Genomic DNA, 14,921 nt, shown 5'->3' on the forward strand with positions numbered 1-14,921 from the left:
TTCTGCGCATCGAACTACCTTTTCTTCGCGCGTTTTCTTCGTCATTAAAGCGAGGTGTACTGTCAGCACGAGCAACGGGCCTAGGCTTAAGAGGACTGGCGACGCTGTGAGCGCCCACGCGCGTCCGACCATACGCCCACCATTACCTTTTCGCCCACGTATTCTTCCTCCACCTCTTCTCCTTCTACTCCTTCTCTTACTTCTTCTCCTTCTTTTCCTTCTCCACCTCTTCTTCTTCTTCTTCTTATTCTTATTCTTCATCGTCTTCTTTCTGACTCCAATGATCGGTTATACCCGTAGGGCTTTACATCGGTAAGCGCAATTACGTCGAGCTGCCTGACGATGACACAGTCGACGGATCCTCGACAAAATTAAATCCATTGTGATATACCATGATCGTGTTGGTCGACGACGACGACGACGTTTCACCTACTACGTACACCTTAAGAAAGATAAAGATAGACTGACGGTCATAAAGAAAGTAAGAAAGAATGAGAGAGAGAGAGGGAAAGAGTTCATTTCATCCTACCTATCCTCCTCTCTGTCTTTTTTTCCCAACTCGTTCATTTGCATATTCCCTCGGAGGCGACGATACGAAGCGAGAGATTATCCACGAGGCGATATCTCTTCGCGGCAACTTAACGTTGAAAGCCGAAGAATGGTGTTACTTCGTGAGCGATCCCTCTTGCCCCGAGGCTACTGAGGAACGGCTACTCACCCGGATTTTATACTCCTCTATTAATTAGACGAGAACGATCGTCTCTCTCTCTCTCTCTCTTTCTCTCTCTCTCTGTTTTTCTCTACGTCTCTTCCTGTCTTTTTTCTTTTCTTATCTTCTTGAGACCACGATCGAGACTTTTACGAGATCAAGGGGGAGAAATATCGTCATTTTATGAGCACGATCGCACGAGATTTTCACGCTGCCAGATGTCGCACGTGACATTTTGTCCTTTTTTCTTCTTTTCCATCCCCCTTCCTCCTCTCCCTTCTTTGCCATCTATCTCTCTCTCTCTCTCTCTCTTTTTTTCCTTTTTTTGGAAGTCTTTCTTTCGTTCCAACGTTCCTTCGAAAAACACACACGATGCGACGACGATGACGTCTGTTTGGAATCAATTAAGAATTAGATGAGTTAACGAAGTACAAAGCTCTTTAATTTATACGACGAAATTAGAAAGTAAACGACGTCTCGAAAGTATTAATGAGTAATCGTTGTTGAAGGATAAATGTGAATCTCATTGTTATAAAACACAAATCACTTTAACTTGTTAACTTTATTCGAATCAGTCTACTACTACTACTACTACTACTACTACTACTACTACTTATCACGGGGAATAAAGAAATGACCTTTTGTTATTTTAATTAGAATTTTATTTACAACGAGAAAACAAAAATTTACATTGATTTAAGACATTTTAATATGTGCCGAGACAACGATGAAATAACAAAAAGATTTCATTGAAAATATTACTAGCAGCGTGATACGCGAAAATATTTATTAAAGAGAACATGGAACAAAGTGGAATGAAAAAAAAAAAAAGGATCGAAACGAAACGTAATGTTCTGTTATGTACTACCCCATCCTCTTATGTTCTGTCATATCATGTTATATCATGTTCTCTGTCCTGTCCAATAGTGGCATGTGTCTCACTGACTTGTAGGTGTGTCTGTTTGTCTGTCTGGGGTAACATATTTTTTTAGAATGGGAGGTTGGTACTTTAAACTGTTACAGGGTTTCGAGAGAAATCAATAAAGTTTTTTGAAAAAAGTCAAAGAAATGTAATATATTTCTCTGTAATTTTATCCAAACTGTAACGTTGATAAATGTACGTGACCATTAAAAAAAATGTTCTTTCTTTAAATTTTATTTCTATATAATATAATTCGTAAAATTATCGTAAGGGATTGTTAGTATAATAAAATTATACAGCATTTGCTTTATATTTAAAAAGTATATTTGTTATCTCCACGATTTTTCTTCCACAACGATAGATAAACATTGTTAAAATAAAGCTATACAATTAACAAGCTAAAGAGAGCTGAGTAGAAAAGAAAATAATTTGCGTTATACTTCGTGCATAAATATAATTTGTAAATAAGTTTACTGCCATCGTGAAAAAAAAGCAAAAGTGGAAGGAAAGTAAGAGTGAAGATAATGGAGAGATTGCAAGAGGATGAGAAGGGGAAGCTTTCATTGGATAAAGTAATGGGTCAGATATAGACGATGTACCAGGTTTTGAGAAAATGATGACGAGGTCTTCGGAAGAAGAAGGAAGGAAGGAAGGAAGAAAGGGAAAAGACAACGGCGTAGGAAGAAGAGAATTTTTGGCGGTTTGCCATTCGTGTAGACAAAAAAGAAAGAAAAAAATTGGTGTCTAAGAGATGTTCCGATCATCGAGAACACTTGGAAATATTTTGACGGGTGCCATGGGTTGGCAGGGCGGAGCTTAATAAAATCTTTTGGATAATTGTCCTGTCTTTCTTTGGAAGGCCTGCCTATGTTCTCCGCCATTAATTCGTCGACCTGACACCAGTATCTCAACATCCGGGATCCCTCTTTGCGACTTTGTTCCACATGTCTCTGCTTCGAAGATAGCCCTTCTTTCCCTCTCGCTACTTTTATTTTTTTTTCTGTATTTTTTTTTGGTTTTGTTTCTGGTTTCGTTTCTTTTTTATCATATATAGGTAGTATGGTATATACTCTCTCTTTGTCTCTTCCTCTCTCTCTCTCTCTCTCTCTCGCCGCATCGTAACTCTTCTTTTTGCGAGTGCCTTTATACGCGTGCCTCCTTAAGAACGATGAGGGCCGACTTACGAGCCGAGGGGCCAAGGTATTTATACAGCCGCCCACGCTCTTGCACTTATGCCCCCTGTGCTTCATTCACTCTTTTCTTCTGCAAAGTTCCTCCCTTCTTTCTTTCTTTCTTTCTTTCTTTCTCTCTTCCTCTCTCTCTTCCTCTCTTCCTCTCTTTCTTTCTTTTCCTTGTTCTTCTTTCCCATTCGTTCCGAACGATAATCGAGCGGTCGTATCGAATTTTTCTTGTTCATCGATGACGACAAAACTGTTGAGGATTTGTGTTACCTTCTCACGTAATGGGGCTCTCGATTCGTTTCGATGCCCTCACGAATATGAAATTAATAATCTCGAACGATATTATATATCATATTATCGTTTGGAAACGTTTCACTTCGATAGTAATTCTCTCAAAATGAACTTTCACGGATGTACCAGGGTGTTTACAATTTTATACAGTTATATGCATTCATACATATACTTAGTTATGTATGTATGCACAGGGAAGGGGAGAGAGAGAAAATCGCGTTCATAGGATGATTTATTTTCACGATGTTAGCTAGCTCATCCCACCGATCCAAGAAGCGTATTTATTTTGCTCACGTAATACAAATAATAATCGAACTTTTGGTTTAACAAACGGTACATTTATTCGCATATATTCGCTAGAAACAGGTTATATAGAACTTTATTGATTTTAACTAAAGGAATAATGCTCAACTGTAAATGGATGGCAAAGAGGGAAATAGAGAGAGAGAGAGAGAGAGAGAGAGAGAGAGCACGTTTTGGGAATTCGATAAATAAATTTTTCGATTCTCTTCCTCTTTGATATTCGCAAACCCGGAAGTGTCACTTTCCGCGATAATCGTAAAAACGAAACGCCGTGATTGTGCAGCACACGGATTTTTGCCTCTGTCCCGGTTAAAACGTACGTGCGAAGATAAATTTACCTTTCGATCGTTTTACATATTATCTACTCTACTCGTGCGTCATGCTTGCCTTTAATACATTGCAAAATAGCGACTGAATTACGAGCGAAATGAATAGACGAAAGAGAGACGGAGAGAGAATGTGAGAGTATGTGAGAGAGAGAGAGAGAGAAAGAGAGTTATCTTTATGCGTCCATTGGTCGACGATTCGGAAATATGAGAGAGGATATATGAAGAACGCGAAGAAAGAATAAATTTTCAAAGTGGATACTGACGTGTCAACAGTGATATGTAGTCCCGAGGTTATTCGCGATCGAGACCCAGAGGCTTTCAGTTTCTCTCTCTCTCTCTCTCTCTCTCTCTTTTTCTTTTACTCGCTAATTTTCTTCTCTCTCTTGTGTGGCGACTTTTATTAGACGCGAGACGATTCACTACAATCGGTGACCCTGCGAATTGTCGTTTTTGCACGGAAAAAAAGAGAGAGAAAGAGATAGGAGATAGAGAAAGAAAATGAAAGATAGAAGATACGAAAGAGTCAAAGAACGAAAGGGGAAGAGTTAGGGATCCGACCGGACGGACTTTGTCCGGCAGGATTGATCGTAAAACTATTGTCCTTGGCGTAATTAAAAACCTGGATACGCGACCGTCTCATAAAGCGATGGATCTTTTGTTCTTCGATGGGAGACGCGGAAAGAAGGAAAAGAAAAAAGGACAAAAAAATATGCCACCCGATGGGATAATGGCGATCGTCTTTACTTTAGAATTTAATTGCAAAAATATATTATACAACAGAGGGATATTATTTTAGTTTTTTCCTTATTTTGGTGTCTCTATCGCCAAACACGCGAATTATATTAAAAACACGATGGTAACGTACGTCTTATCACCCGTCTTATTTTCTATCCTTATTCTTTTTTATGTTTTAACAAAAGAGAAGCAATATTTTATCCTCTTTACTCTAACGTCGTTATCGTTCGTTATATCTTCGAGAATAAATATTGTAGTTACCTCCGACATGGGGAACGACAAGAGGAAGAATGCAATTTATATGTAGAAGACTGATTAGTAATTCTCTAGTTTTACTGGCTCGTTCAGAAAGAAAGAACGAACAAGAGAGAGAGAGAGAGAGAGAAAAGCATAGGTTCGATAGGAATAATCAGCGAGGTGTTGGAACGCGTGCACGTGACGTCAAAACCGACGACATATCGCTAAAAGGGGTGCGAGAGTCACGTTAAAAACCAGTTCCTTTCTTCCAGTCAGCTTCTATTACGTGAAACGCCAACCGTCATGGGGGTTCGTTCATACTATTCTCGAATTGTTATATGCGATCCTTACATACTTAATGACTTTTCCGTACAGCCTTATTCCCTTTTTCGTCTATCGTAGCCCGTCTCATACATACTTAATAAACTTCTGCTACGAATTCCACCCACCCCCTCCTAACCCTTAACCCCTTAACCCCTATCACCATACCACCTCTATTTATCTTTTTTCTTTTACTTGTACTTTGTTCATTCTCCCTTCCTGGGACGTCTCGATTCGAACGAATAATCGCCGCGTGTTTTAGTTTTCGCGCTCGCCAATAAATTAAGCAGGTCGGCCGCGAAAATAAAACGAAGAAGTATGAAAGAAACGTGAAAGGAACAAAAAGTATGTAAGAAATAAAGAGAGAAAGAACAGTATGGGCTATTCGATGAGATTTTCGCATGACCCAAAGAGTGTCTCTCGCGCGTCCATGAGAAAAGTACGAAAGGGAAGCTTAATTGCATTAATTATCGCCCACGGGACCCGCGCATATTTACGACGATGCCCGGCTCGTTACGAGGACATCGTTAACTTCGTCCGTTTGTTTTCACTGCGAAGAGTCCGCCTTTACGGCCATACTAAATCTCGAATCAAGCACTTTGTTTTCGTACCGGTCGTGTTAAATTTTTGCCTACCACCACGCTGGTTCTTCTCTCTCTCTCTCTCTCTCTCTCTCTCATTTTCTTTTTTTTCATACATTTTATTTTTTTCTGGGGGACTTCTTTTTTCAAAGGTAGTCGTCGTTTCCACGTACCATGGCACCACGACACTGGTTGTGTGATTGCAATGACAGAGACGAGTTGCGCGCGATTTTTAAAATTCAAATCGATCCATGTCGTGCACGCCTACTACCGACGCCTCGTAATTTTCAACGTTCGTTCGTAGTATAATATACCTATGAACCAACATAGGCAACGTATTCGTATGACTAAGCTAAATAAATAATAATCCTTCTTTGAACAATTGACAAAGTTGACTCTATACGGAACGTATGTGTTGAAAAGAAAAACAATAAAATAGAAAAGAAAACGAAATATAAATCGTTAAAAACAATAAGAAAATACATATAGTAAAACATAAAAAAAAAAAAACGTAAAAAGCATTGAAATACGAGAAACGTATATCCTTTTACAATCCGTACAAGTATCGTGCGAGAACTTTCTATCCTAGCTTTGATGCAAACTCGCATAACAGTTTCAAAGCAATGAAAGCTCTAACGAACTCGAGAAAGCTATATTTTTATATTACTCCGTTTCTCGTTCGTTCTAATTTCGTATGATGATTTCTAGGTCGAATGGTACGTATATATATTCGTCATCACGGTTCTCAACATTCCTCTTATCTGCATACGTATATACATATATATATACTATACATATGTACATCTAATCAAAATCCAGACGTAGTAATTGTTTGAGTAGAGTAATTAAATCGTACGTGGGGAAGACACGAGTCCCATTTCTCTCTGTCTCTCGACGCGAAGTTAGTCCATTAAATCGAGACACAAACGTTTATAATACGTTGGTTAGCTCGAAACGAAAGAGAGTTTCTTTTGAAGGGAAGAAAAGGAAATAGGGAGAGGAAAGGGGGAGTGGAAGAAGTAGCGATAATTTCCTACCTTGCGGTAAAGCTTACGATGCGAGTCTTCAAATGCAATTTCTTCAAAGAGCACAAGCCTCGTCAAGACACGCGAAGAGAGAGAGAAAAATAGAGAGAGAGAGAGAGAGAGAGAAAGAGAACGAGCAGGATATTCGAAAAGTGAAAAGAGGCGTGGAACCGAGAATAACGTTAAAAGAGACCCCCTTTACCCCGCTCATAATGGAATGCAATGAATTACATTGACGGTACTCTCTCTCTCTCTCTTTCTTTCTCTCTTTTTTACTCTTTCTTCTACACGTACATCATTTGAATACCGGCATTTATCGCAATAGAACGACTGAGAAATAAAGAGAGAGAAAGAGTGTGGATGCGAAATAATCGTCAACACAAATGCGAGAAAACGTAGTTTCGCGAAAATTGTACCCTCCTGGAATTAACGCGCTTGAGAAGCAGCGTGCTGGCTGGAAAATATGTGTTAAATACTCCGAAACTCGGCATCTCGCGTGGATTAAATTCTATCTGTTGAGGGATTATCTTTCTCCTTGATTATTATTCGCTTCTTCTAACCATGCAAAAGATGAGAAATAATGAAAAATTGAGGAAAATGAGTTAGCATAATAACACTGAAAAAGAAGGAGACCTTTGGATTCTTTCGAATTCTAAAGATTTCATTTCAAAGCGGTTTCAAAGTGGTATTTTTAATAAGAATACGTTTAGTATAGAAATGACAAAAATAATGATTACATTTCGTTGTAAGAGGAATAAATAAATAAAGATCAAATGACCCAAGATAATATAATGATATTATTATTTCATCGAATTCTAATAAAGAGTAATAGCGACATATCCAAGAGAAAGAGAGAAAGATCCGATCGATTCCTTAAGATTTATACGCCGTAATTGGTGAGCTGATGCGCGAGCAATCGGACAAGAACTCAAGAGTGATCCGACACGCAATGACATAAAGTCGACGCTAAAGTTGTTTCTACGTTTTCAGTGTACAGGCGTTCAACGCTAAATCGGCTTTCCGAGAAAGGGACTCGTAATCCTAGTGGGCGTTATCTAATCGAAGAGGATCGTGCAATGAAAATCGATGTAACACGACGACCGAGTAAGTCTCGACCAAACGAAAAGTCTTTTTAACTCTTTAAATCGCTTATTTCTCGTAGCGAATTCATTCGAGAAACAAGTTTATTTGCCCTTGCAATCTCTATGTATCTATCTATCTATTTATCTATCTATCTACCTATCTATCTATCTATCTTTATCTCGCCCTCTTATACGTTGTACGCGTAGTATCGATACTATAAGCGATTCTAATCGCATTAGGATCGGTCGCGTCGCGACTGCGGTACTTGAATGTATGCGTGTTGTGTATGGCATTAGGTCGTTAAGCAGCTTTCAAGCGGTTTCTCGGAGCTTGCAGCTTGCTCGCGCGCTTTCCAACAGGAACTGTAGCTAAAGGTTACGCTCGACGTGATTCGTTATTAACCGTCTAGCATGCTAAAACTTGTTTGCGAATAGTTGGCGTATTGAAAATAATCAAAAGATATATGAGTAAGGATTGATTTTCTGGCGCATCTTTTAAATATATACATACATACATACATATATATGTATGATAAACGTCTTTGATCTGAAAGTGATTCAAATGGAAAAAAAAAAGATTAAATTCGATCGTTCGAGTGCTATTTGTAGCACGGCGTATCAGCGAATAACTTTTAAAGTAAAGAGAGAAAGAAATAAAATAAGACGGAAAAGGATTCAGGAGTTTCTGTGGCGAGAAGTAAAAGACCGAAATAAAAATGACGTTGACCATTAAGCTCGTTCGATCTCCCTCTTCCTCTTCTTCTTCTTCTTCTTTGAGAGAGATACAAGTCTGGTAGGACACGCAAACGCATAGCAATTTATTGCAATCAGTGTCCCGCGTGCGCCTCGCGCGTGTCCGGCCGAAGGGAGAAGAAAAAGAATAATAAGAAGAAGGTTGAAAACAAAAGGAACGACGTAGTATCGGCCCTGTGGGCTCTCGTAAGCAAGCAGGGCCAATGCAAAAAGAAAAAAAAGGTTCCAGCATGTGTGCGAGACTGTGTATAAGGCACACCCATGAAAGAGAATTTAGCGTATACAGAAAAAAGAGGGAGGGAGAGAGAGAGAGAGAGAAGAGGAATCGATGTGCGTGACCAAACGTGCTCGTTCATCGATTTTCAAGCCGATCTCGAACTCCTCCTTCGAGCGCATCAAATTAGCCTCCATTTGCTCGATCGATAAAAATGCTCTTTTTCGATGTCTTCTTCCTTAAAATTGTTCTTCGAAAATATTTTTTCTTTTTTCTTTTTTTTATTATTACGTATCTCATATCAATGTAATGTAATTCCAAAAAATAACTAAGTAAGACTAGTTTTCTTTTTTTCTTCGAAATAATGAATGTTTCAATAGACGAGAAAATGTAAAAGTTGCACGGGACTCGATTTGAACGGAGAAAAATTAATAATATGTTTAAAAGTCACGAGGAAATCCTTCATTCTTGGCAAACGAATCTTTAGTTCGCCGTAAAGTTTTACTCGAATTCCAAGAATCGTTCTACCATTATTAAACTTCATTCGGAATGTAATATACATAGGTATATAGATATGTCAACGTTCCTAACGAATTCTCGTCCAGTTAGGTCGAAGTGGAAGAGGAGGAAAAGAGGAGAAAGTGAAGAACGTGGAAAGAAATGAATTTCTTGGTAAAACAAGAGAGAAACGCGGATGAGGATGGTCGGGCTATGGGTGGGTGGGATTCCCCCATGAAGTAGAAAGAGAGAGAAAAGTGTAACGTTTAGTTTATTCATATTCTAGGTAGGCGAGAAATCCAGACTACTGATGAGATCGGGCCATCCGCAGAGGATTTTCCGCGTTTGCAAATTACACTGGGTGCTGCTACTGCTTCTACTGCTACTACTGCTGCTGCTGCTGCAATGCGGCTATCGTGAACTTACGGAAGCCTGGATAAAGAGGGAAAGAGAAAGAGAAGGATAGGAGAAAAGGATGAAGAAACAGGGAAGGTCGAAATCGGAATAGAGAGAACTCTAGAGACCTTCGTTAGAAACCGTCAATTAACTAGAATCGAATTACGGAAATTTACTTTCCGAACTCGGAGAGAGAGAAAGATAGAAGGATACACGGGCAAACAAGACTTTTAGCAAAGAAAAATACTTCGGAGAATATTTCTAAAATCGGATGTTAGCAAGCCCCCACTGTATGCTTGCGTTTCTAGAGTTTACGAGATAATAGTTTACCTCCTACGCTTTCCTATCGATATTTCTACCGTATTTTCAACGATAATTTATTTTCTCTTACAATCATAATTACTTATCTTTATCTAAAACTTTACGAACATATATGAAGTAATAATACGTAGAAGAATATGTTACATATACAAAAAAAAAAATGCAACTTTCGCAAAGTGAAACGATTTTTTTCAAAAATGAGAGAAACGTACATCGAAGTTTTTTTTCGAGATTAGAAATCACTGTTTACTATCGTTCCTATTTCAAAGAACATTCTTTTATCTCTCCTCGATACACGAGTACAACAAAGTCCGCATTAGTCCATCAACTTAACTAATCTAAGGTATATAAAAAAAAAATAAAAGTAAAGGAGAGAAAAGAAAAAGAATAAAGAAAGGAGGAGTGATAAAAGGTGAGGGAGGTAAATCGCGTTCGATGGGAAAAATCAAGTTTCTTCATCTGGCAGTCTGCGTTCTGTCGCGTCACGGAAACGCTCCTTCGGCATATTGGCTGTGAAACACGTGTCTTTTCGCAATCTCGAGATCTTTCTTGAGCGAGGGATAAGAACGAGAGGAAAGAGAAGAAAAAAAAAAGAGGAGAAGAAGAAGAAGAAGAAGACAAAAAATAAGAGAAACTGAGGGTCGGTCGGTTATGGAAGAGAGGGAATAATATTTCCGCAACACGCTCCAACACACCGCGTCACATTCAGTTCCGTTTCTCCTCTTTTCTCCCGTTCTTTCTTTTCCGATGTTTCGACGTTCACTTCCGCGTACTTTTTCTCTCCGCGTATTTCTACTACCACCACCAAGATAGAAAACCCGGTGGCATAACAACCCCATCGTGGCAAGAACCACAGCCACTAGTCTTCCGATTTCTTTTCAAATCCTCTCGACAAAAGTCGGATAGAGAAAGATAGAAGCTTCATTGCTGATCCTTCTCTATTGAGAGACGAGACGAAACGGACATACGTGTCGTCAGATGGTCTCTTTTTCATCTCCTCCACTACCAACATTACCACTACCAACCATCATCACAAATACAAACTCTGAAGAACCTTTCTATCTTGACTATTTCTTTACTTCTGTAAATGTCTTCCTCAATTTCTCTCAACCGTAGGATACCTTCTCGATTTAACCGTACCCTTCTCCGTAATGTTTGACCTCTTAATTTCAACTCTTTCTACAAACGCGAGAAAATGTCTTTTTATTTGTTTTTTACTTTTTATTTTGTTTCTTCCTTTCCACTTATCGATTACGTTCGAAACTTTCATATCCAGCACCTATTTGACTTGGCGTTCGATCTTAAAACGCAATTCTTTCGAAATTACCTTACCTTACCTTACCTTACCTTACCTTACCTTACCTTCACTTCACTTCCCTTCCCTTTTATCTTTCTTTATTACAGAGAAAGCAACGTTCGAGTTATTTAATTCTCGATTAGATACTTTCGGTCAATTACGTTGAAATTCAACGTGATTGTGAAAAGATACAGAAGAAGTAGAAAAAGATTCGCATCTGCGGTTATTTCAGCTAATTTCTGACGATCAGAGTACCGAACGAACGAACGAACTGGCTGGCTCGCTCATCTTTCCACTCTACCACCCTTGTTATCTCTTTTCTCTTTCTTATCCTCAGTTTTCTTCCACCATCGTGTCTCGGAGTTTCGCCATATAAATCTGCCGAAATTAATTAGGGTAGGTAAGCCGCAATTTAGCGTAGCGCCAGCTAGTGCCAGGACAAAGTTATCCCTTTCCCTTTACACTCTCTTTCCTTGTACATTGTCTTCTTCTTCTTCTTCTCTCTCTCTCTCTCTCTTTCTCTATATATATATATATATATATATATAAAGATATCTCTCTCTCTCTTTCAACCACTGCAGTATAATATCCCTTATTAGAACGCGTCTGGCAGAAACGAGCTGGTTGGTTGGCTCGTAGATATCGAGAAGGAACACGAGAAACGAGGAGAAGGAGAGAGCTGTGTGGAGGTGGTTAAAGAGGAGTGGGATTGACGGCGGTTTACTTGGCAAGTCAAACATCCTACAGCTTGCAATATCCTGGCTGGCAGGAGTGTAAGATACCGTTAAGGGTGAATAGAATCTAGCGTACCCAGGATTACCTCTCCTCCCCCCCCCTCCACCTATCTTCCCTTACCTCCTCCAACCTTTCTTTACCACTGCGCTCTAGCCACGAGACCTCTCGGAAGGAGAGGATTTAGCCCCTGACCACATCAAATGGACAACATTGGCCCACCGGGTATGCAAAGTATGTCCGTCCTCCTGAACGTGCCGTTTCCTGCTGGTCCAGAAACGCTCTAACATCCAGTACACGGAATTTCGACCCTACTTCGACGTCCGATCAGAAGAACCCTATCATCGATTTGATTGATTCGCTTTCCCGACTCACGAATCCGTTATACTCTCCGTTTATACTCATTTCGTGTAATTTGCGTTTGACTTATGTATAAATATTACGTACCTAATATAAATATATATTATTTTGCATATTCTTCTACAATCATTCTATATTTGATTATTCTAATATGTAATTAAAAAAGAAAAAGAACAAATAATAATCAAATCATCTATCCTTTGAATTGAATAAAATCAAATTATTGCGATAATACTGTATTAGAAAGGAAAAAAAAATAAGAAATAAAAGTAATTCGTACGCGATATCAAATATTGTGGAATATTTGCGAACCCTGGCGTGCGCGTATACACACACACATATATATATATTTATTCATGCATATGGTAAGGTCTCTTCTCTTCATCATCGAGAAAATGAGATTCGACCTTTGCGTACGAACGAGCTGATCTCGCATTATCGACACGTTTCTCTCTCTCCTTTTCGGTCTTCGACTTTTCACGCACTTCTCCTCCTCATACTCATACTCATACGCACGCGCGTCACGCATTTATCCCTTTCTTTTTTATATACTTATACGAGATACTTTCACGTCTGAGGTAAAGTAAAACGAAAAATTCCAGTGGATCCATCGTGCGTACTAGGAGGACCTGCCTGCTCCCTCTTGCCCTCACGCTTTTCCGCACTATTTGTCGGAAATAGGTGTTCATTTCGAACCCCATTCTGGCGTTCTCCTTCTTTTCTTATTCTTTCAATTCCTTCTTTTTTTCCCATCTATTCTTTAATACCATTCGCATCGTCTGAGAAAGACACGTAAAGATAAGGAAAAGAAAGAAAATCGAACGAAGAAAGCTATCTCTCTCTCTCTCTCTCTCTCACATACTTTTACAAATCCTTATCTGAGATCAAGGTTATGTAACTGATTTTAACGCGAGTCACGTAAAGATAGGAATTAAAAACACGATGGAAAGGTTCACCGATAAATTCTGCTTGTGCAGAGAAAACGATAAATAAAAAGAAAGAGAAAGAGAGAGAGAGAGAAAAATATATATATATATTTTGGTGTTTTGCGACCTCAGAATCCTAAACGTATCTCTTATTCCATACGCGACGAGAGATCTCACCACGAAATCAAATTCCATTCTCGATTTCCAGGTTTCTCTCATCCTTCCTTTTATTCGTTCGCAGGATGGATAGGAGGACGATGATAAAAGAGAGAGAAAGGAAAGAGTAAGAGAGATAGAGGTGTTCTCTACTCGTTGAGGAGGATGGCAGTGGGGGCGGGGGTGTAGGATGTGTGTGTGTGTGTTTGGGTGTAGGATGATACTGCAGGCCCGTTCGAGGGAAAAATAAATTGCGAGTCGATCGCCACGAACGGGAAGTTCGCGGCTGAATATTGATTTCCGCGACAGAAACGAACATCCGAAAAAAAGATAGAAATTGCTTATAAAAGGATACGATATATATATATATATATATTATACATAAGACGAAAATGTGTAAACGTATTTTGAACGATTTGGAACGTGTTCTTCGGATTCGTGTCGCGTAGCTCACGGGGAGAGTTGAGGTCGATCGGATATCAAGAGAAAAGGTGACGAGTCGTCTAAAAGGACTATCTCCTTTGGCCAGACATTCCCACACGGTGGTACGATAGTGAAATCGCGATAAGGACTTTCGTCCTTTTTATTTTCCTCTTCTAACCCCTGTGCTGCCTGCCTTTTAGACGTCTGACTATTTCTAAGAAGAAGAAGAAGAAGAAGAATACCTCGAATAAAAGAAGATCGTTCGATTCGTCTGCCGTGAATCTCCTGTCCTTCATTCCAACGCGTTTATTCTCTTTACTTTCCTATTGCCCTTTCCCCATCGTACTTAAATACGTTCAGTCTCGAATCGGTCACGTCTCGAAAAATAAAAAAGAAAGGAAGAAGAATGAAAGAAAGGAATTCATTAGGTTCGAGATAAGAACGATGTAATTCGATGATTAATGGTAGACGTCGTTGCTACTTGGTTTAAACGAAAACGGAGATACTAATCTTGAGACTCTGTATCGATAGGTCGAAAGGGGAATGCGGGGGTAATCTCTCTCGCCATTAGGAGGAACCAGAAAGATAAAAGGAAATCGATGACGATCTTGATACTTTATTTTCAAATGATTTATCTTACCACCGGTTGATACGGTTACTACTTAAGAGAGGGAACATAAATATATATATATATATGTATTTATATTTAACTTCTCTTTTTTCTTTACAACTACTAAGAATATGTAATTATGTAATTATGAATGTAACGATTCCATCAAGAGAGGGTAAAAAGTTTCTTCTCCGTGATAGCGTGTTATCGTTTGTGGTGTACTGACGTGAAAAAAGAAAAGGTTCCCGAAGGCGCACTTTATTCTTTTCCTTTCTCGAGACGAACAATTTGTTTTTCTTTTTGCGAAATGTCTGCGTGTGGCGCGTGCATTATCGCAGAAAAGAAGATGTACTTCTTCTCCGTGATTTTACGGATATGTTAAATTGATCGTAAGCAATAAGATTCTCTTTCGGAGAGCGCTTTTTGCGGTATCCTTGCGAGACGCACGCGTGCGTAATACTAGAAAAAAGTTTCTTACGCGTGCATGTAAGAGAGAGAGAAAGAAAGAAAGAAAGAGAG

The 14,921-nt window shown here is 39.2% G+C and overlaps 1 protein-coding gene and 1 long non-coding RNA gene across 3 annotated transcripts in view; one reads left to right on the forward strand and one right to left on the reverse strand.

Annotated features, from left to right (window-relative positions):
- The window catches only part of LOC122516675 (protein slit), a 328,162-nt gene that overhangs the window by 115,381 nt on the left and 197,860 nt on the right, over positions 1-14,921 (reverse strand). The window lies entirely within an intron of this gene.
- On the forward strand, positions 7,673-9,626 carry LOC122516678. Its single transcript, XR_006303646.1, has 2 exons — positions 7,673-7,738; positions 9,468-9,626. It is a non-coding gene; the product is annotated as an uncharacterized LOC122516678 (long non-coding RNA).

This window comes from Polistes fuscatus, unplaced genomic scaffold (assembly GCF_010416935.1).
Source record: "Polistes fuscatus isolate 324 unplaced genomic scaffold, CU_Pfus_HIC Scaffold2, whole genome shotgun sequence".
Classification (NCBI taxonomy): domain Eukaryota; kingdom Metazoa; phylum Arthropoda; class Insecta; order Hymenoptera; family Vespidae; genus Polistes; species Polistes fuscatus.